At 45.8% G+C, this 23535-nt stretch overlaps 1 long non-coding RNA gene and 3 pseudogenes across 2 annotated transcripts in view; 1 reads left to right on the top strand and 3 right to left on the bottom strand.

Annotated features, from left to right (window-relative positions):
- LOC134919494 (uncharacterized) overlaps positions 1-23535 on the bottom strand; it is a 102638-nt gene that overhangs the window by 65136 nt on the left and 13967 nt on the right. Inside the window, exon 2 of one of the 2 annotated variants that reach the window (XR_010177459.1) lies at positions 18026-18055. The exons of the other annotated variant lie outside the window; for it this stretch is intronic. This is a non-coding gene — a long non-coding RNA (uncharacterized LOC134919494). The remainder of the gene's footprint in view (positions 1-18025; positions 18056-23535) is intronic. 2 annotated transcript variants of the gene reach the window in all.
- On the bottom strand, positions 4026-4143 carry LOC134947920 (5S ribosomal RNA; annotated as a pseudogene).
- LOC134947913 (5S ribosomal RNA) lies at positions 10648-10765 on the bottom strand (annotated as a pseudogene).
- LOC134951287 (5S ribosomal RNA) lies at positions 11352-11469 on the top strand (annotated as a pseudogene).

Here is a 23535-nt window from a genome sequence, read left to right as displayed (position 1 = left end):
TCTATTGCTGATTGTAATGATTTTTTTTCTTTGAGAGCTGTGTAGAATTCTTAACTGTGCTTTTCTTTGTGTGCATTGGAGACACTGAGCCAATCTACAGATGTGTCCTCTTCATTTTTGCTGCAGTCATTCTAAACAGCCCTTGAAGTCACACCATGCTGGCGGCGGGACTTGGTAGTGCCGAACGTCTTTTTTTGTCTTTTTTCCCCACAAAAATGCATCTTAGACACAAAGTAATGTAATAGGACGAACAAGCAGCCTCTGCTGATTAAAATGATATGCAGCATGCCTATATTCTGTGTGTAATAGCGGCTCTATCTGCATACAAAATAAAACGTTAGTGTTTTCCAGGGTATTTTGTATGCAAATATATTCGCAGTCACACACAGAACATAGGCATGCTGCATATCATTTTAATCAGCAGAAGCTGCTTGTGCTTTCTATTACATTATTTTGCGTTTACAACGCATTTTCACAGGAACAAAAAAATACAAACAGCCAGTGCCGTAACTAGAAATTTTAGCTTTGTGTGCAAGAAACGACATCGGCGCCCCCCCCCCCCACTTAACGTAGACCGGTGGCAGTGCGCGTTGTAGGCGCGCGCAAAAAATATAGGGGCATGGCTTCACGGGAAAGGGGTGTGACCACAAAATAATACCAATTCATAATGGTGCACAGTAGTCTCCATTATTCAAATTACGCCGCACAGTAGCGCCACGACACCAGGTAGAGCCCCTTTTTCCACATTACGGCAGACAGTGTCCCCTTTTTACACATTACGGCAGACAGCGCCTCCTTTTTACACATTACGGCAGACAGCGCCTCCTTTTTTACACATTACGGCAGACAGCGCCTCCTTTTTTACACATTACGGCAGACAGCGCCTCCTTTTACACATTGGAGAGTAGGCGGCACTCATGAGGCTTGAAGCGGTAAAATATAATCAAACAGTGCTTTTTATTCAAGTCCCCTCCCTCAGAACAGATTTTATATATACGGCGTGACACGAGTCCTACTGATATAAGGTACATTTGCACTGCCATGTCTTTTTTGATTTCTGTCCCACAGCATATCGCCTTGAAAAAAGCGTCCTGCGCGGCGCTGAAATGTTGGCCACAATATGCCACTCAGTTGATTTATTGCTTGGAATACAAACTTTTTTCACAAGACCCTTGGAGTGCCGCCTGTTCCTTCATTACTGGGAGTGGTTGCATCCCTCTCTACAAGGACATTGCTTTCTCTATATATACATATATACACTAGGTGCTTCATCGCGCCCTACGGGCGCTCTTCACACCGTCGCAAGGGGCTACGCCCCCTTAACCCTTGCATGCCTTTCTGGGGTTCAATATTTTTATTATATGGAGTATTACCTGCATTCCTTTGTTAGTGGTTAAATATTGCACAATGAAAGGGCGTGCGATGGTGAAGGATGCGCAGCCCCTTGCGACGGCGTGAACAGCACCTGCAGGGCACGATGTACAGAATGTAGCGGGTGGGGGGGGGGGCTGCGGATGGGGGAGGGTGTCTGTAGATGCTGCGGATGGAGGGGGGCGGAAGCGCGGGGGGGGGGGCCCGGATGGGGAAGGGTCGGGAGGTGCTGCGGGTGGGGGAGGGGCAGAGGTGTGGGGGCTGCAGATGGAGGAGGGGTCTGGAGGCACTATAGGTGGGGGAGTGGCAGGGGTGCCACGGGTGGGAGAGGGGCAGGTGCGGGGATGTTGCGTATGGGTGAAGGGTTCCGTAGGTTCTGTGGGATGGGAAGTGGCGGGGGGTGGGGTAGGGGGTCCGGAGGTGCCTTGGGTAGGGGAGGGGCAGGTACGGGTGGTGCGGCAGATGGGGAAGGGGGTCCGGAGGCGCTGCAGGTGGTGGAGGGGCAGGTGCGGGGTTGCCATGGCTGGGGGAGGGGTGGGTGAGGCGGGGACCGCAGATGGAGGAGGGTGTCTGCAGATGCTGTGGGTGGAGAGGGGCAGGTGTAGGGGGAGACATATATGGGGGTGGTTGGTGGAGGGGGTCTGGAGGTGCTGTGGGTGGTGGAGGGGCGGAGGAGTGGGAGCCATGGGTGGTGTAGGGGGTCTGGAGGCACAGCGTGTGGGGGAGGGGTGGAGTGCCGCAAGTGGTGGAGGGGAAGGTGCGGAGGTGTGGTGCATTGAGTAGGGGTCTGGAGGCACTGCGGGTACTGTACCTGCCAAAAAGGTAGTTGGAGGGCATGCAGTAACAGGGCCAGGACAGGAGTGACAGGGTCAGAACAGGGGTGACGGGGTCAGGACAGGGGCTAGGACAGAAATGACAGGGTCAGGGTAGGGGCGGCAGGACCAGGACAGAGGTGAGAGGGCCAGTGTAGGGTTGACAGGGCAAGCACAGGGGTGACAGGGCCAGGATAGGGGTAACAGCGCCAGGATAGGGGTAACAGCGCCAGGATAATGGTGAAAGGGCCATTATAAGGGTGACAGGGCAAGGCCAGGGGTGACAGGGACATGACAGAACACAGGGCGCGGTAGAGATTGGTATTAGGGACAAAACAGTGGTGACAGACAGATGTCTCTTACCGGAGTCACTGCTGCTGCTGTTCCACTCCAACCTGTTGGGATCTGCTGCTGGTGGGGACTTGGCATGGCTGACTCTCTCAGGCTGGAGTCCTGCTTCCTCTGCCCGTCAGCATCCCTCCCCCCCTCCTCAGTCACACACCGCAGACCTCGCGCAGCTGCCGGGCACTGTGGTAAGGGAAGACTGGGAGTGACTGGTTAGCCCCCAGGAGACGCTGCGACTGGAGGAAGGAGGGGGTCATAGCATGCACACAGCGCGGACCTCGCGGCTGCTGGGCACTGTGGTAAGGGGAGACTGGGAGTGACTGGTTAGCTCCCAGGAGACGCTGCGGCTGGAGGGAGGAGGGGGTCGGAGCCTACAAGCAGCGCAGACTTCTGCAGCGCTACCCGCTGGCTAAAGTGTGGGAAGGAGCTGGGCGCACCTCAATGTGGGCGGCAGTACTGCAGCTAGCGGTGGGGTTGCCGGGGCTGGAGATAACAGAGGCAGTACGGAACCTGCACAGCGGCAGGTGCCCCACAAAACTACAGCTAAGAAGCGTGGAGTGTGCTAGAAAGTGACGCTCCTCCGCGCCAGAGAGACCCTGCTGAGTATGCTGATGTGGGGGGTCAAGCACACAGTGAGCCGGTGCCCGTCTGTCTGTACGGCATACCCCCTCACACACCCCTATACCTCCCAACTATCCCGGGGTTCCGGCAGCAGAGCAGGTTGTACATACCGTGGGCCCCACAGTTTTAGGGGGCCCCCCGGCTGGAGAAGCTCTGTTCCAGCTCAGAAGCACCCCCGTCCTGCCAGCAACAGCGGCAGCATTGTGCTACAGTCAGCACACGCTGCTGCGTGTTGGCAGGCATAGGCGTGTGCAGAGACTGACTGGCGGGTGCCGCTCCGGACTTCCCCCCCCTCCACGGCATTATAGTGTTCTCTCACCTCCCCTGTCCTGGATATAGACTGGTCTGGGGAAAATATATGGTTCTTGTGAAGTACAAGAGCCAAAAGAAAAAGAAAGACTATATGTCTTTTCTGGGGCACACTTTTATTGTAAATTCGGTAGTCTTATAATGTTTAAAATGTAACTTTTATTATTGATCCTCTAAAAAAATGGCTATAAGGCAAAGGGCAAAGTAACAGTAATAATTAGCTGGCAATTATCATGGGATTAAGTCTACCCAAATTGTGAATTCATTAATTAGAGTTTAGGTGATATAAATCAAACTTAATAGCTCCTTTGGGCGAAATTATATATGTGTCTCTAATGTTGGAACGGATAAATACTATAGGGCATGTAGATTACCTTCTTCCGAAAAAATATATTATTAGCATACAATTTACTGGTATTGAGAATCCCAATGTAACGGAAGGAAGGGATATTATTGAGTCTGATAAAACGGGCTCCACACTGATAATGGGTAAATGATGATTATCACAAACTGAAATAGAGAATGATACTTTGGCTCCAGGTCCCGTGTCCAGAATTTGGATATAAATACCTGCAGTACCAAGTATTCCCTGGTGGTCTCCCAACCAGGTACTGACCTGGCCCACAGTGCTTGGCTTCCAAGATCAGACGAGGTTAGGCATACTCAGTGTGGTTTGACCGCAGGTGGGTATATCCTGCTTGGATGGTACTTGGAACCGAGTATCGCACTCTGAGAGATCCCCAAGTGCTGTATTGAAATAACTGGATGCTCTTAAATCCAGACACTGGCGGCCTCTGATATTCCCTGATGGTTTCCAAATCCAGAGGCTTCAACGGCCCCCTGGACTGAACTTCAAAAAGTTAGAGTAGTCCACATGTGCAAGTTCTTCTTCAATATTATTGACCTTGAATAAACAATTAGGTAGGTAGCACTGGTGGCTAATAGAGAACAATGGTAAAACCAAAGAAAGTCCAAAAAAAAGAGACCCGCTGAGGGCTGGTTGAATTGGTCTGAGGTGTGTATATATAGCCTCTCTAGGTTTGACCAGGGGTACTGAGTAGATAATTTTATAATTCTGGTGTACAGGAATTATTGGTGCTCTAAACATAGGTAGACACAAAAGGGACTCAGGTCTATGTTAAACACCACTTCTGCTTTTTTATCATCTGTATACCCATCGAATGACAAAATGAGAGGGTGGTGAGAAACGACATTGAGACCGAAGGAAGGTAGTGGAACTCTTCTACTGTCCTGTCTTATAACAAAGTGGTGCCCTGTTTACATTTTGCATTGCAGAGCCACTCAGATTGTTTAGACAGGATGAGAGGGAGTACCGAAAAATAAATATAACTGGGAATGTCAAATAAATATAGCTATGTGAATGAAAAATGCCTATACTGGTGACTAGTCATGCGTTTGATCCACCATTATGAGCAAAACAAATGTATGTGGTTAGTCGGATACTAAATTACCGGCTACACATTATGGTTACCAAAAAGAGAGGATAACAAACTAAATATGGGGGGGGGGGGGGGGGGAAGAAAAAATGTTTTTCTTTTTGTAAATTCAATTATTTTGAAGTATATCAAAAAGATGTAAGTATTCCTTTAAGAATTAATAACCACCTGTTCAAAAGAGCAGGACTGAACCTTTTTGAGGAACCATGAATTGTTAGTAACAGAATGTGAAAAAAAGTGGTACATGGACAATAAGTCCCAGACCTTAGTGCGGCTTCTTATTCTGCCAAGTGTGTGCCTGTTGTGGCCAAATAGGCCCGGGATATTGCGTCCGATAGCCTCAGAGAAAAAGTGTCCTGTGACCTACTGTTAGGTGGAGGGGTATGATACCCCCCTTGTTTCTGGGAAGCCGCCGCTGAAGGTCCGTGGTGGAGGGTGAGCCCGGCCGCGAGACGCCGGCGTCCGCGGTCCGTTGACCGGAAGTTCGGAGCACCGGAAGTGGACGTACGTTTCGCTCAGGAGAGCTTGATCACCTGTTGCCTGCTCCCTGTCTCTCTTGCAATGGTTTATAAGGACATGGGAAGTCCTATTGATTGGATAATTGATGACTATATTGGTTGATTAAATACTGAGTATTGAATTGGGAGGAAAAACAGTAGTATGTAGTAATAAAATACGATCCAATTGTTTGTAAAATCGAGTAAAGTTAAATAAAGGTACACTATATATGATGAAAAACGTGAGGACTGAATTCAGATAAAAAATCGGACTTAATAAGGCTTGTTAGAGCCATAAGTACATCCTTAGGCTGAATCATAAAGGCTGTTTGAAAGCCGTTAGAGGCTGATAGTGGTTCTGTATTGATTAAAACAGTGTAACTATTATGGAGAGTATTGGGTTTTATTGTTACATATCCTGGGGCAGGGAAATATTCTTGAAGGGGGTTGGGAAACTTGAAAGATAATGGCCCAAAATGGGAAAAAAATAATGCAATGTAAATCAGGGTGAGTAAAATTGGAAATGGTAAAAATGAAATTGATACCTATGAAAATTCTAATGAAATGAAAAATAATAAAAAATTAATTAATTAATAATGATGTAAAAATTAGAAAGAAAGAATTTTTTATTTTTAATTTTGGATTGAAATGGAGGTTGAATATGGGTAATTAAGACTGAGGAAAAGAGGTTTATTAGTAAATTAAGCTAAATAAATATATCATATATGAGATAGATATAATCAGAATCACCGAACATAAGCTGGGACGTGGGGGGAAGGGGGGGGGATAGGAGAAATTGGTGTGACTGGAAGGTGAATGGATGCATGGCTACTGGGAGAGAAAGATGTGGTAAGTGCTGTGAGCAGGGTCAGCGGGACTTAGACTGTCCCATGGGCAGAAAGTGTGAACGGAGATGGCAGGGATAGGTGAGGGTGGGGGAGTGAAAATGAGCGTGACATAGGGAAGGACAGCAAGCAGTTGAAGTGAGTGAGGGAACAATGGGGGGAAAAAAGGGAGACCGTGTCTGCACTAAGGGGGGTGGAGATGGAGTGAGGGAGAGATTGAAAGGGGAAAGGGAAAATGGAAGCGAGGGGGAGGGGGGTGGGAAAGGACTGTGAGACTGCCGGGACAGCTGTGTGGTTATGGAAACTAAAATGTTGGTGGAAGTGTTCTAGGCTTAAGGGAATAAAAGGAGGAAGATAGAGACTTTATAAGAAAACACTGTAACTGATATATTCATTGAGACCATTTGGGGCTAAAGTGTTCAATCGAAAAGTCCATTCACTTTCTTTTTTAAGGAGTGTGGTCATGATATCTCCGCCTCTGATCCCCATTTTGACTTGTTCTAAGCCACATATTTTTAGGTCTTGCGGGGAGCAGGAATGTTTTTGCAGAAAGTGTCTGGAGACAGTGGTGAGTTGCTTCATTCTTTGTTGGTCTCTACTGGCATTTCTAATATTGCTCATGTGTTCAAAAGCCCTATGCTTCAACATACGTGTGGTGATTCCTATATACTTAAGATTGCATGGGCACGATATGCAATAAATTACATTAGTACTTTTGCAATTAAAGAAATCCTTAATTTTAATGGTATCCCCATATCTGTCAGTTGTGGTTTGGAGATTGACAATATGCTCACAGATTTTGCAATTTCCACATGGATAGGTTCCTATTGCAATAGGGTCTCGTGCTGGCCTTGATATGAAATGACTTTTCACAAGATGGTCTCTCAGATTTGGAGAACGTCTCCAGCTAAGATCTATTGTATCATTGAGTTTCTGTGATAGGTCATTGTCAGACAAGAGAATAGACCAATGTCGTTGTAGAATGGATTTGATTTCTTTCCATTCATCACAGAAGTCACCTACGAATCGAATTGTCGTATTGTCATTCGTGGTTTTGGACTCATGGAAAATGAATGACTCTCTTGGTGTATGAACACAGATTTTTTTAGCTTTTTTGATGGATCTGGAACTGTATCCTCGTTCTTTCAGTCTTTGTGCCAGTTCTTTGCTGCGGGTGGCAAATATCTTATCGTTGGAACAGTTTCTCCGTAGGCGTAAGAATTCCCCTTTGGGGATATTGGTAATTGTGGGGGGAAAATGGGAGCTGGTCTGATGTAGTAGAGTATTTGTGGAGGTACTTTTACGGTAGATTTCTGTTGCAAGAAGGTTATGCTCGTCTCTATAGATTCTGAGATCCAAAAAGGATATACTGTTTGAGTTGCATTCAAAAGTAAACTTGAGGTTTAGGTTGTTATTATTGAGATGATTTATAAACATACCAAGTTCCTCCGGTGTTCCACTCCAAATCAGGAGAATGTCGTCTATGTAACGAGTCCATAGAGCGACATGTTGAATATATTCCTCCATACTGTCTGTGAAGACAAACTCCCTCTCCCACCACCCCAGGAAGAGGTTCGCATATGTCGGGGCACAGGCTGCCCCCATAGCTGTCCCTCTTACCTGGGTGTAGAAGAGGTTGTTGAAAGTAAAATAATTTTGATGTAGTACAAAATGTAAAAGTTGGAGCAAAAAGTGATGAAATTCAGTCATTTCTTCCATTTTGAGAAAGTATTCAACAGCTCGTATACCCAAATCATGTCGTATACTTGTATATAAGGCCTCCACATCCAGGCTCACCAGTAGATGTGTTTCTTCTAATTCAATGGTGTTAATTTTACGAAGGACATCGGTGGTGTCCTTGGTATACGATGGGAGGCTCATTACATGATCTCTCAAGTGTGTGTCTATAAAGATACAGGCTTTTTCAAGTAAGCCTCCATTGCCCGATACGATTGGTCGGCCTGGAGGGTTGTCAAGGTTCTTATGTACCTTCGGTAGAAGGTAAAATGTTGGGGTTCTGGAGTTGGTCACCGATAGGAATTCATGTTCACTTTTGGTTATAGTGCCTGAATTGACAGCATGATCCACAATCCTCATATATTGTTGTGTATAATTGGCAGTGGGGTCAAACAAGCTTTTTTTATAGCAAGATTGATCATCAAGTTGTTTGTTTGCTTCAATCAAATACATTTCCACTGGCCATATTACCACATTCCCCCCTTTATCAGAGGGTTTGATCAAAATGTCAGTCCAAGATTGGATTTCTCTGATTGCTTTCCGTTCCTTTTTTGATAGATTGCCTACTGGTTTAGAAAATTTTCTTTTTAGGTATAATTTATCCAGGTCCCGGGAAACCAAGTTGGTAAACACCTTAACCTCCGGACAGGTGTTGTCATTTGGAAAAAAGGTTGATTTTTTCTTAAGAGTTGTCCTTTTTGATTGTGTTGGTACCGTGGTATCCATGAGTTCTTCCAGGGCTTCTAATGCTTCTTCTTCTAAAGAGGATAAACCGGCTATGGGTGGTAGTTCCGAAGCAGGGTCTGCTGAAGATGTTTGATTGGAAAAATATTTAGCAAGTAATAATTTGCGTCCAAAAAGCTGTAGATTCACCTGCCATTGGAATCGATTAAATTTGGTTGTGGGTGAGAAACTAAGGCCCATTCCCAGTACCCGTTGTTGATCTTCCGTCAGGATATGTTTAGATAAGTTAACAATCTGTAATAGGTTTGAATCAAGGTTTATTTCTGTTTTCTGCGGTTCGGATATCTGCTGGGAGATGGGAACCCCCATTTTTCCCGGCCTCTTCTTCTTACTCCTCCTTGTTTTTCTTTTCCTCTGGTGTTGAAATCCCGTGCACCTCGGGTTTGTTCTAAAAAACCGGATACCAATTTGTTTTCTCGTCTGGAGGTCGTGGAGTTCCTTGGATCTCGCGTCTGATGATCGAATTCTTCTATACTTGAGAGTTCTATTTCCGAAGATGATGGAGTTTGGGGGTGTCCAGTAAGACGCCCCTTCCTGATTGGTCTAGTCCAGTAGAAAACCTTATTATTGATAAAATCCCTTTTGTCCCTAGAGAATTTGCTCTTTTTGCGATCTATTATGATCTGTTCATAGATCTGCAGATCTTTCTTAATGTTCTCAAATTTGCTCTGGAACTTGGAATTTTGTTCCCACTGTACCAAATTTTTGCCTAAATTCTCAATTTCTTTTGAGCAATCATCTAGGACAAAATTGTTATGTTTAATAAGGATGCAGATTAGGTCCTGTGAGCATTTCAACAAAGTTGTTTCCCACTCCTGTTTTAAATTCTCTGTAAACAGTTCATATGAAGGAAAGAGTTTAGGTCTAAGTCCTCTTGGTACTATTTTTTGTTTGTGATAATTTTCTAAACTTGTTAGGTCCCAATTGACTCTAGTTTGACGTTGTAGTAAGTATTTGAGTTTTTGACAGTCTTCTTCCCAATTCTGTTCCACAGTATCGGGGTTTATATCGATAGGAAAAATGTTTTCCAAGTCATCTGTTCTGCGTTTAGTACTCAGTTCATTTTTGAGACTGAAGCTGGTCATGTTATATAAGAGAGAGTTACAGAGGGTAAAAAGAAAGAAGAGGAAACAGATTTTTGATCACAGTGGATCCGTGCCAGACTCTAGGAAGCCGAGCAGAACTCAGTATACACAGTACTCTAGAAAAGGGTTGGTGGAGTCTGCACAGGATCTCTCAGTATGAATGCTTGGTGCTATATATAATGTAAGTTAAAGCTATAGCTCTAAATACCAACATATGGCCATAATGCAAAACAAATAATTAGTATTTGGCGCTAGGTTGGCGGTGCTCCCAGAGATAGTTCAGTAAACTGGTCTGGGGAAAATATATGGTTCTTGTGAAGTACAAGAGCCAAAAGAAAAAGAAAGACTATATGTCTTTTCTGGGGCACACTTTTATTGTAAATTCGGTAGTCTTATAATGTTTAAAATGTAACTTTTATTATTGATCCTCTAAAAAAAATGGCTATAAGGCAAAGGGCAAAGTAACAGTAATAATTAGCTGGCAATTATCATGGGATTAAGTCTACCCAAATTGTGAATTCATTAAGTAGAGTTTAGGTGATATAAATCAAACTTAATAGCTCCTTTGGGCGAAATTATATATGTGTCTCTAATGTTGGAACGGATAAATACTATAGGGCATGTAGATTACCTTCTTCCGAAAAAATATATTATTAGCATACAATTTACTGGTATTGAGAATCCCAATGTAACGGAAGGAAGGGATATTATTGAGTCTGATAAAACGGGCTCCACACTGATAATGGGTAAATGATGATTATCACAAACTGAAATAGAGAATGATACTTTGGCTCCAGGTCCCGTGTCCTGAATTTGGATATAAATACCTGCAGTACCAAGTATTCCCTGGTGGTCTCCCAACCAGGTACTGACCTGGCCCACAGTGCTTGGCTTCCAAGATCAGACGAGGTTAGGCATACTCAGTGTGGTTTGACCGCAGGTGGGTATATCCTGCTTGGATGGTACTTGGAACCGAGTATCGCACTCTGAGAGATCCCCAAGTGCTGTATTGAAATAACTGGATGCTCTTAAATCCAGACACTGGTGGCCTCTGATATTCCCTGATGGTTTCCAAATCCAGAGGCTTCAACGGCCTCCTGGACTGAACTTCAAAAAGTTAGAGTAGTCCACATGTGCAAGTTCTTCTTCAATATTATTGACCTTGAATAAACAATTAGGTAGGTAGCACTGGTGGCTAATAGAGAACAATGGTAAAACCAAAGAAAGTCCAAAAAAAAGAGGACTTTCTTTGGTTTTACCATTGTTCTCTATTAGCCACCAGTGCTACCTACCTAATTGTTTATTCTAGGTCAATAATATTGAAGAAGAACTTGCACATGTGGACTACTCTAACTTTTTGAAGTTCAGTCCAGGGGGCCGTTGAAGCCTCTGGATTTGGAAACCATCAGGGAATATCAGAGGCCGCCAGTGTCTGGATTTAAGAGCATCCAGTTATTTCAATACAGCACTTGGGGATCTCTCAGAGTGCGATACTCGGTTCCAAGTACCATCCAAGCAGGATATACCCACCTGCGGTCAAACCACACTGAGTATGCCTAACCTCGTCTGATCTTGGTAGCCAAGCACTGTGGGCCAGGTCAGTACCTGGTTGGGAGACCACCAGGGAATACTTGGTACTGCGGGTATTTATATCCAAATTCAGGACACGGGACCTGGAGCCAAAGTATCATTCTCTATTTCAGTTTGTGATAATCATCATTTACCCATTATCAGTGTGGAGCCCGTTTAATCAGACTCAATAATATCCCTTCCTTCCGTTACATTGGGATTCTCAATACCAGTAAATTGTATGCTAATAATATATTTTTTCGGAAGAAGGTAATCTACATGCCCTATAGTATTTATCCGTTCCAACATTAGAGACACATATAATTTCGCCCAAAGGAGCTATTAAGTTTGATTTATATCACCTAAACTCTAATTAATGAATTCACAATTTGGGTAGACTTAATCCCATGATAATTGCCAGCTAATTATTACTGTTACTTTGCCCTTTGCTTTATAGCCATTTTTTTAGAGGATCAATAATAAAAGTTACATTTTAAACATTATAAGACTACCGAATTTACAATAAAAGTGTGCCCCAGAAAAGACATATAGTCTTTCTTTTTCTTTTGGCTCTTGTACTTCACAAGAACCATATATTTTCCCCAGACCAGTTTACTGAACTATCTCTGGGAGCACCGCCAACCTAGCGCCAAATACTAATTATTTGTTTTGCATTATGGCCATATGTTGGTATTTAGAGCTATAGCTTTAACTTACATTATATATAGCACCAAGCATTCATACTGAGAGATCCTGTGCAGACTCCACCAACCCTTTTCTAGAGTACTGGATATAGACTGCTCACCTGGGCCGCCCAGGTGTGCAGTCTATGGGCCGCCCAGATGAGCAGTCTATATCCAGGATAGGGGAGGTGAGAGAACACTATAATGTCTTGGAGGGGGGGAAGTCCGGAGCGGCACCCGCCAGTCAGTCTCTGCGCATGCCTATGTTGGCAGGTCTGTGGTGTTGCAAGGAGGCAGCAGTCTCCCTGCTTTCTTCTGCCTGTGCGGGTGTGTAGGGGGGAGCGACCACCTCCTCTGGATTTAGCCCTAGCTGAGGGGCCAAAATGCAATATAAAAAAAAATACCGTAATTTGCATAAGGGGGCTGTGATCACGTGTCCCGCGATTAGGCCACGCCCCCAGCCCCACAGCAGGAACAGCATTGAGATAGGGCTCCCCTGTCTCAAGTGCCTTGGCCCCCCCAGACTCATAATCCGCCCCTGGAGGCATGCCAGCAGCTCACAGAGCGCTGGGCATGCCCCCTCACTGACTAAAACGGGGACCCTCCCGTGAAGCCACGCCCCATTTTCGTTGGTCACGCCCCATTTTCGCCACGCATGTGTCCCTCCTTCTGCCTGAAGAAAGTTTGGAGGTATGCACCCCTATCTGCCCGAAGAAAGCTGGGAGGTATGCACCCCTGCCTGTGCCATGCCCATACTATCTGCTTCTGCTCCTAGTCTCCTATAGATTTGCCCAGATCTGTGACTCATTTGACTAACTCCGCCCAGGGTTGTGACTCCGCCCAGCGTTAGCAAATGAGTCACAAAGTCACAGATCTGGGCTATTATATAGGAGATATATATAGATATATATACACACACAAATTATATATATATATATATATATGCAATCAAAAGGTGCGGCACTCCAGTCGAGAAGAATTTCACATACAAGCAAGTGGATTTGCAATGTTTCAATGCCTTTATTATGGCATTTTCATCAGGCTTAATACACCTTTTGATTGCATCTATCTTATCCTGTGAGGGCAACCAGCAAAGTAATCATTTCAGCTATAATGAGGAGTGCCGGTAATATGAACCTATATATATATATATATATATATATACAGGTTGAGTATCCCTTATCCAAAATGCTTGGGACCAGAGGTATTTTGGATATCGGATTTTTACGTATTTTGGAATAATTGCATACCATAATGAGATATCATGGTGATGGGACCTAAATCTAAGCACAGAATTAATTTATGTTTCATATACACCTTATACACACAGCCTGAAGGTAATTTTAGCCAATATTTTTTATAACTTTGAGCATTAAACAAAGTGTGTCTACATTCACACAATTAATTTGTTTCATATATACCTTATACACACAGCCTGAAGGCCATTTAATGCAATATTTTTAATAACTTTGTGTATTAAACACAGTTTGTGCACATTGAGCTATCAAAAAACAAAAGTTTCACTATCTCACTCTCACTCAAAAAAGTCCGTATTTCGGAATATTCCGTATTTCGGAATATTTGGATATGGGATACTCAACCTGTATATATATATATAATTTCTTTGAAAGTCCGCACTCACATCAGAAAAATCCATATATAGGGGTGCTCCTCAAAAAACCCCAAGGAGAGTTTCACATATACCAGGTATCCGAGACCAAAGAGATCTCAAAAGAGGGCACTCACCAGTGCATATGATGCACTTCCGGTATTTCCGGGTGTGCACTGTGCCTCCCCGGCTGATGGTGGTTAGGAACAGGTGTGTATAATTGAACCTGCTGATATGTATGGTGTAACAGACCTTTGTGTTAGTGCTATCTTGTGATATACTTTATGCAGTGTTGGGGCGCCAGCATTGTCAGGTGTGATCATTGATTACTGATGATTGTCTAATTAATGTTTGCTGTGTTGCTATATAAGGGGACCCGGTAGGCATAGTCAGTATGCTGTTAGCTGGCATGCTGACTGGATGTCTGCGGTGACTGTCTTGAAAAAGACCTTATAGGTCGAAACGTCGACTATCTATTGATGACTGCGATGAACTAATAAAAGCCTTTTAATTTATTGGACTGGTGAGTGCCCTCTTTTGAGATCTCTTTGGTCTCGGATACCTGGTATATATATATATATATATATATATATATATGCACATATACATATTAGCTGAGCCAAGCAATTAGTAGTTTACTGAGTGCACCTATAGACTATAGGTGCACTCAGGAAACTCCTGAATGTGTGGCTCGGCTAATATATATATATATATATATATATATATATATATATAAAATCTCTCTCTCATAAGGTAACCCTACTTCTCTTTTTTTTCTTCTACAGAATTCCCCCCCCTCCTCCGGCTAGCCTGAACACCTCACATGCCCCTGCAGTAAACAGTGAGTGGTCAAGTCTACTGTCTCACTCACTCTGACCAGTATACCACTGTCCTGCTCCAGCAGTGGCTCAGAGACTAGTCCTACAGCTCCTGGCATGTGTCAGCGATGGCAGGGCAAGGAACACACGTGGAGAGACTGAGCGCTCGCGGCCAGCGCAGGGCGGGCGGTGAGGAAGGTGCGCGTCGGAGCGTGATGATGGGTGGGCTGTGCGGCCAGCCGCCCACACGTCTGTGAGTCTGACTGGTTGGCTGGCGCAGCGGGAGAGGGTGTGAGTGACAGTAGGGGAACTTGAAGATAGCAGCTAGCGCCAGTGACAGCCCAGGTAGCGCAGTAGACGATCCGATCATCGTTATCTGTGTGCACGGGGGGGTGCCTGTGTGCGCACCAGGCACCCCCCGTGCGCACGCCTATGACCCACACTAGCAGTTCTCTCCACTCAAGCAGTGCCGTAACTAGCTATGCGGCAGGTGCAGGCGGAGATTTTTTCCGCCTCACAGCGCATTGCGCTGTGTGCAATGCCCCTCTCGCAGATAGCTAATTACGGCACTGCAAACAGCACTACCAAGTTCCACTGCGGCATGGTGTGACTTCAAGCGCTGTTTAGTGTGATTGCAGCGCCAGCAAGGATGTAAGAGGACACATCTGTAAGATGCATTTACGGCAAGAAAGGACACCCGACATTAAGCAGATCTCCCCGGCAAATGACTGCTCACCCAGAAGCCACATTAATTTGTAAAGCATGTTAGCATTGTGCATGCACCTAGCGATCGAGAGATGCCTGGAGTGAGTGAGTCATCATTGTTGGGCAGCTCTGCTAACCTCATGCCCGCGCATTGGTGATTTTCAAAAGTGACACCTGGTGGATGATCACTGCTATTACACTCACTGGTAACGTCATACGCCTAGCTAAGCTCTATGTGCCACCCTGCGACATGATGCGCTGCCTTGCAACCAGGCACACTGCAACTCCGTGATCAGGACAAACGCCATAGATGGTATAGATGAGTGAGGATCCATCTGTACCTGAGGTTTACTATCCTAATCCATCATTATCAGTTCCAGGCATTGCCGTTTAGCCTGGCTACAGTGCCCAGAATATTTACAAAAGTCATGGCAGCACACCTACTTCTTTGGGGTAGCTGGAGACTTCCTTTTCTGGGCGACATACTGCTCCTGGCCAGTTCACAGAGGTATTGCACAGCAAATTACAAACGATAGCCTTCTTATAAAGTCGCGTTTGGATTATCGACTGGAAAAAGTCCTCACTCATACCGTCCCAAAAGATAGTACATATGAGAGCCCTGATAGACTCCCAAAATCAACAACTGTTTCTATCAGTGAACAAAATATTGAAACTAAGGGACAAAATACAGCGATTCCTTCACCATCCTCAGGTGTCAATTCACTTGGCCTGATGATATCTACATTTGACATGGTAGAATTTGCCTATTTTGACTCTTGCCCTTTATAAAGATTGATTCTAGCCAAATGTCATGGCCAGCCTCATCATATCAAATGGCAGATAATAACTCTGACTCTGGAGGTTCGCCTATCAGAATATTGGCGGCTCCACAGCAATCACCTAGATAGGGGTCACCCCTTCCGATCCCAAATTGGGTGCTTCTTTCTACAGATTCCAGCCTTTGCAGTTGGGGAACTGTAACCTAGCAACACTCGTTTCAAGGGAGCCTGGCAGAGTCGGTTACCAATCAGTAAACTGGAATGGAGGGCAGTATACAAAGCACTGACACTTGCACACCGCATTCTCCAAGGCAGGCCTGTGCAAATTCAATCCAACACCACAACAGTGGCATATATCAATCATCAAGGTGGCACTCGCAGCAAAAGGGCAATACAAGAGGTAGCCAAAATACTAAAGTGGCCCGAACATCATCTTCCGGCCATATCAGCAGTGTTCATACCAGGCCTCCTCAACTGGGAAGTAGACTTCCTCAGTCATCAGGATGTGCACATAGGCGAAGTGTTCCAACTACTAGTGGACAGATGGGGATGAACAGACGTGGATCTGATGGCATCATGTCACAACCACAATGTTCCAGTATACAGATCCAGGTCACGGGATCTGCAAACAGCATTTTTGACGGTGTGGCTCTGGAATCATCCATTTTAACAGCAAAGGGATTTTTAATCTCTGCAATTCAAAAAATGCTTAAGGTACGCAAGCCTGCTTCAGCACGTATATATTATAGAATATGGCATACCTATTTCACATGGTGCACTTCTAAGCGCTATGATACAACTATATTTAAAGTATCAAGAATACTGGCTTTAATTCAAAGAAGATTGAATGTAGGTTTACGCCTTGCTTTTCTGAAAGTACACATTGCTGCCCTATCAGTATGGTTTCAGAGAAAAATTGCTAAACTACCGGATATACATACTTTTTTTTCAAGGGGTCATACGTGTACAACATCCATATGAATCCCTATTAGCTCCATGCAATCTCTGTAGTATTAATGGTGCTTCAAGAGCCCACTTTTGAACCCTTAGAGTCAGTAGACCTTAAATGGTTGATGGCTAAGACAATATTTTTGCTGGCTATTACTTCTGCCAGGAGGATGTCAGACTTAGGAGCTCTCTCCTGTCATCCACCATTCCTGATTTTTCATCATGACAGGGCTATACTATGGACTAGGCCTGGGTACCTTCCTAAGTGGTCTCTAGGTTTCACCTTAATCAGGAACTTATAGTCCTGGCATTTGTCTCACCAGATCTTTCAGCAAAAGAACAGTCTTTGGATGCAGTACGTACCCTATGTAGCTACATAGACCAAACCAGTTCTATTAGAAGATCCGACTCTCTATTCATACTTTATGGATTTCACAAACGTGGCTAGCCAACTAACAGACAGGCACTGGCCAAATGGATTATAATGGTTATTGCACAAGCATAACATCAAGCTGATTTGCCTGTCCCAACATCAATTTCTACCCATTCTACTAGATCTGTAGGTCCCTCATGGGCAGCATGCCGTGGGGCATCTCCTGAGCAATTATGTAAGGCCGCTGTGTGGTCTTCCATTCACACTTTCTAAAATTCTACTCATTTGATACCTTTGCATCCCAGGATGCTTCCTTTGGATGCAGGATTCTGTTATCCTCTCAGGTGCATACCCTCTCTTAAAAATTCTACTTTAGGACATCCCCGATGTTCTCCCTGTGCAGCCCTATGAATCCTGAAGAAAAAAATTAGAGTTGTGGTAAACTTACTTTTGTTAACTCACTTTCTTCGAGGTTGGTACCCAGACTCTCATCCACCACCTACAACCCAGATGTTCTCCCTGTGGACCCTATGAACCTCGAAGAAAGAGCGTTAACAAAGGTAAGTCTACCGTAACTCTCTATTATTTTTAGTATATAAAGATATACATCTGCATATGTGAAAACTTATTGTGATTCTGATTATATATGAATACTAAAAGAATCTGTGAACGCCTAGAAAACTCAAAAGTGTTACTAATACGAGTTTCTCCATATTACCTTGCATAACTCATTTTTCCAGGGAGGAATCTGCAACATAATTAACACATTTGACAGTTATTTCTCTAGATTACAAATGTTACAAACTGTGGGAAGCTTACAATAAATAATATATGAATTCAACTGATATATTTGTTTGGTATGTTCCTATGTGGAAGATAACGCTACAGATCAAGAAGCAACCTACAGCAGATCCTTCAAAATTATCTAAAGGAAACATTCTTTCTGGGGATACTTAACTCTGCCTTATATTATACAAGATTAGGAGACCATTCCAGACCATTTCCAATATACATATTAAAATGTACAACAGCTACTGCCAATAACTACAAAGATATACAAACATTAGAAATATATACACACCTACAGTGAACAGTATTTATTCATATAATAAGTAGAGTTATGGTATACTTACCATTGTTAACTCTCTTTCTGCGAGATATATTGGGTTCCAAAGGGAAACATTGGGGTGTAGAGTGGATCTTGATCCAGAGGCACCAACAGGCTAAAGCTTTAGGCTGTCCCAGGATGCATTGGGGCCTCCTCTATAACCCCACCTCCAGACACTGTGAGCTCAGTTTCATTAACCAGTCCAATGCAGGAGCAGGTAATGGTGCCCATACACTTGTGCGATGCCCCGCAACGCGACATCACAGGGAATCGCACCAGCAGTTCAGGTGCGATGGGAGCGCCGGCGGGTGCCCATCGTGCATCGCAGTGCGATATATTGCATGTGTTTTTAAAAACACATGCGATCGCACTGCAATGTGATAAATATTAAGTGCAGCACATACTATCATTAAACGTAATATTTAAGCGTCGTGCCCATGCATCGCGTCACATGGTACCTTAAATGTGCATACAATCCTTCGATTTCTCTCACAGATGCGGTCGAAATCGAAGGATTGTATGCCATATCTCACAAGTGTATGGGCTACATAAGAGAGAATGTAGATATTAGTCACATAGAATCAAATACTCACGACATTAGAAGGGACCAGCGGCTAATGCCATACAACCCCATAGAAGCTAGTTGCGTCAGGGTGGGTGCCCTGTGGAACCCAATGTACCTCACAGAAAGAGAGTTAACAACTCCTTTTCTCTGACGTCCTAGTGGATGCTGGGAACTCCGTAAGGACCATGGGGAATAGACGGGCTCCGCAGGAGACTGGGCACTCTAAAAAAAGATTAGGTACTATCTGGTGTGCACTGGCTCCTCCCTCTATGCCCCTCCTCCAGACCTCAGTTAGAATCTGTGCCCGGCCAGAGCTGGGTGCTCCTAGTGGGCTCTCCTGAGCTTACTAGAAAAGAAAGTATTTATTAGGTTTTTTATTTTCAGTGAGCTTCTGCTGGCAACAGCCTCACTGCTACGTGGGACTAAGGGGAGCGAAGCAAACCTACCTGCTTGCAGCTAGCTTGTGCTTCTTAGGCTACTGGACACCATTAGCTCCAGAGGGTTCGAACACAGGCACCTGTCCTCGATCGTCCGTTCCCGGAGCCGCACCGCCGTCCCCCTTGCAGAGCCAGAAGAACAGAAGCTGGAAGACGATGAAATCGGCGGCTGAAGACTCCTGTCTTCATTAAGGTAGCGCACAGCACCGCAGCTTTGCGCCATTGCTCCCAGCACACTTACACACTCCGGTCACTGTAGGGTGCAGGGCGCTGGGGGGGGGGGGGGCGCCCTGGGCTGCAATTGAGGCACCTTTGGCACAAAAACATACATATATACAGTCTAGCACTGTATATATGTAAAAAACCCCGCCATTTTTTACATGAAATGCGGGACAGAAGCCCGCCACTGAGGGGGCGGGGCCTTCTTCCTCAGCACACCAGCGCCATTTTCCCTTCACAGCTCCGCTGGAAGCAGCTCCCCAGGCTCTCCCCTGCAGTATCCAGGTACAAGACGGGTTAAAAAGAGAGGGGGGGCACATAAATTTAGGCGCAAATCAATGCAAAAAAGCAGCTATTGGGAAAATCACTTATTAGCAGTGAAAATCCCTGTGTTATATAGCGCTGTGGTGTGTGCTGGCATACTCTCTCTCTGTCTCCCCAAAGGACTTTGTGGGGTCCTGTCCTCAGTCTGAGCATTCCCTGTGTGTGTGCGGTGTGTCGGTACGGCTGTGTCGACATGTTTGATGAGGAAGGTTACGTGGAGGCGGAGCAAGGGCAGATAAGTGTGGTATCGCCCCCGTCGGGGCCGACACCTGATTGGATGGATATGTGGAAGGTCTTAAATGACAATGTAAACTCCTTACATAAAAGGTTTGATGATGCTGCAGCCTTGGGACAGCCGGGGTCTCAGCCCGCGCCTGCCCAGGCGTCTCAGAAGCCGTCAGGGGCTCATAAACGCCCTCTATCTCAGATGGTTGACACAGATGCCGACACGGAGTCCGACTCCAGTGTCGACGATGATGAGGCACATTTACAGTCTAAAATGACCAAGGCCATCCGATACATGATTATTGCAATGAAAGATGTATTACACATTTCTGAGAGTAACCCGGTAAAAACCAAGAGGGTTTATATGTTTGGGGAGAAAAAGCAGCCATTGACTTTTCCCCCATCTGATGAATTAAATGAATTGTGTGAAGAAGCGTGGAGTTCCCCTGATAAGAAATTAGTGATTTCTAAGAGGTTACTGATGGCATACCCTTTCCCGCCAATGGACAGGTTACGTTGGGAAACATCCCCTAGGGTGGACAAGGCGCTGACACGCTTATCTAAAAAGGTGGCCCTGCCGTCTCAGGATACGGCCGCCTTAAAGGAGCCTGCGGATAGAAAGCAGGAAGCTATCCTGAAGTCAGTGTATACACACTCTGGTACTCTACTGAGACCTGCTATTGCTTCAGCCTGGATGTGTAGTGCTGTAGCAGCGTGGACAGATACTCTGTTAGACGACATAGATTCCCTTGACAGAGATACTGTTTTGCTAACCCTGGGCCATATCAAAGACGTCGTCTTATATATGCGAGATGCTCAGAGGGACATTTGCCTGCTGGGCTCTAGAATTAATGCTATGTCCATTTCTGCCAGGAGGGTCTTATGGACTCGGCAATGGACAGGAGATGCTGATTCTAAAAAACACATGGAGGTTTTGCCTTATAAGGGTGAGGAGTTGTTTGGGTACGGTCTGTCGGACCTCGTGTCTACAGCGACAGCTGGAAAGTCCACTTTCTTGCCTCAGGTTTCCTCACAGCCTAAGAAAGCACCGTATTATCAAATGCAGTCCTTTCGTTCCCAAAAAGGCAAGAGGGTCAGGGGTGCATCCTTTCTTGCCAGAGGCAGGGGTAGAGGTAAGAAGCTGCACCATGCAGCAAGTTCCCAGGAACAAAAGTCCTCCCTGCTTCCACTAAGTCCACCGCATGACGTTGGGGCTCCACAGGCGGAGCCAGGTGCGGTGGGGGCGCGTCTCCGAAACTTCAGCAGCCAGTGGATTCGTTCACAGATGGATCTCTGGGCTATACAAATTGTATCTCAGGGATACAAGCTGGAATTCGAAGTGACTCCCCCCCCCCCCCCCCCCCCCCCCGCCGTTACCTCAAATCAGCCTTGCCAGCTTCCCCCATGGAAAGGGAGGTAGTGCTGGCGGCAATTCACAAGCTGTACCTCCAGCACGTGATTGTCAGGGTCCCCCTCCTTCAACAGGGAAGGGGTTACTATTCCACAATGTTTGTGGTACCGAAACCGGACGGTTCGGTGAGACCCATTCTGAATCTAAAGTCCTTGAACACTTATATAAAGAAATTCAAGTTCAAAATGGAATCGCTCAGAGCGGTTATTGCAAGCCTGGAAGAGGGGGATTTTATGGTGTCGCTGGACATCAAAGATGCTTACTTGCATGTCCCCATTTACCCACCTCACCAGGAGTACCTCAGATTTGTGGTACAGGACTGTCATTACCAGTTCCAGACGTTGCCGTTTGGCCTGTCCACGGCACAGAGAATATTTACCAAGGTAATGGCCGAAATGATGATACTCCTTCGGCAGAAGGGAGTTATAATTATCCCGTACTTGGACGATCTCCTCATAAAGGCGAGGTCCAGGGAGCAGTTGTTGATCAGCGTAACACTCTCTCAGGAAGTGTTACTACAGCACGGCTGGATTCTGAATGTTCCAAAGTCGCAGCTGATTCCTACGACGCGTCTGCTTTTCCTGGGCATGATTCTGGACACAGAACAGAAGAAGGTGTTTCTCCCGGTGGAGAAGGCCCAGGAATTAGCATCTCTGGTCAGGGACCTCCTGAAACCAAAACAGGTATCGGTGCATCACTGCACGCGAGTCCTGGGAAAGATGGTGGCTTCATACGAAGCCATTCCCTTCGGCAGGTTCCATGCAAGGATCTTTCAGTGGGATCTGTTGGACAAGTGGTCCGGATCGCATCTTCAGATGCATCGGCTGATCACCCTGTCCCCCAGGGCCAGGGTGTCTCTTCTGTGGTGGCTGCAGAGTGCTCACCTTCTCGAGGGCCGCAGGTTCGGCATACAGGACTGGGTCCTGGTGACCATGGATGCAAGCCTCCGAGGGTGGGGTGCAGTCACTCAGGGAAGAAACTTCCAAGGACTGTGGTCTAGTCTGGAGACTTCTCTACACATAAATATACTGGAATTAACGCCCTGAGTCAAGCAGAGCCCCTGCTTCGAAACCGGCCAGTGCTGATTCAGTCAGACAACCTCACGGCGGTCGCCCATGTAAACCGCCAGGGCGGCACAAGAAGCAGGATGGCAATGGCGGAAGCCACAAAGATTCTTCAATGGGCGGAGAATCACGTGCAAGCACTGTCGGCAGTGTTCATTCCGGAAGTGGACAACTGGGAAGCAGACTTCCTCAGCAGACACGACCTCCACCCGGGAGAGTGGGGACTTCATCAGGAAGTCTTCCAACTGATTGCAAACCGATGGGAACTGCCACAGGTAGACATGATGGCGTCCCGCCTCAACAAAAAGCTAAAAAGATATTGCGCCAGGTCAAGGGACCCTCAGGCGATAGCTGTGGACGCCCTAGTGACACCGTGGGTGTACCAGTCGGTATATGTGTTTCCTCCTCTTCCTCTCATACCAAAAGTACTGAGAATAGTACTGCAAGAAATGCGCACAGAGGACCCATGGCCACTGCCTCTCAGACAGGACTTGCTGCAACAAGGGCCCTGTCTGTTCCAAGACTTACCGTGGCTGCGTTTGACGGCATGGCGGTTGAACGCCGGATCCTAGCGGAAAAAGGCATTCCGGATGAAGTTATTCCTACGCTGATAAAAGCTAGGAAAGACGTGACAGCAAAACATTATCACCGTATATGGCGGAAGTATGTTGCTTGGTGTGAGGCCAGGAAGGCCCCTACAGAGGAATTCCAGCTGGGTCGATTCCTGCACTTTCTACAATCAGGGGTGACTATGGGCCTAAAATTGGGGTCCATAAAGGTCCAGATTTCGGCCCTATCCATTTTCTTTCAAAGAGAACTGGCTTCACTGCCTGAGGTTCAGACATTTGTTAAGGGAGTGCTGCATGTTCAGCCCC

This window comes from Pseudophryne corroboree, chromosome 1 (assembly GCF_028390025.1).
Source record: "Pseudophryne corroboree isolate aPseCor3 chromosome 1, aPseCor3.hap2, whole genome shotgun sequence".
Classification (NCBI taxonomy): Eukaryota; Metazoa; Chordata; class Amphibia; order Anura; family Myobatrachidae; genus Pseudophryne; species Pseudophryne corroboree.
Note: the sequence above shows the minus strand (reverse complement) of the source record. Positions and strands in the feature narration are given on the sequence as shown.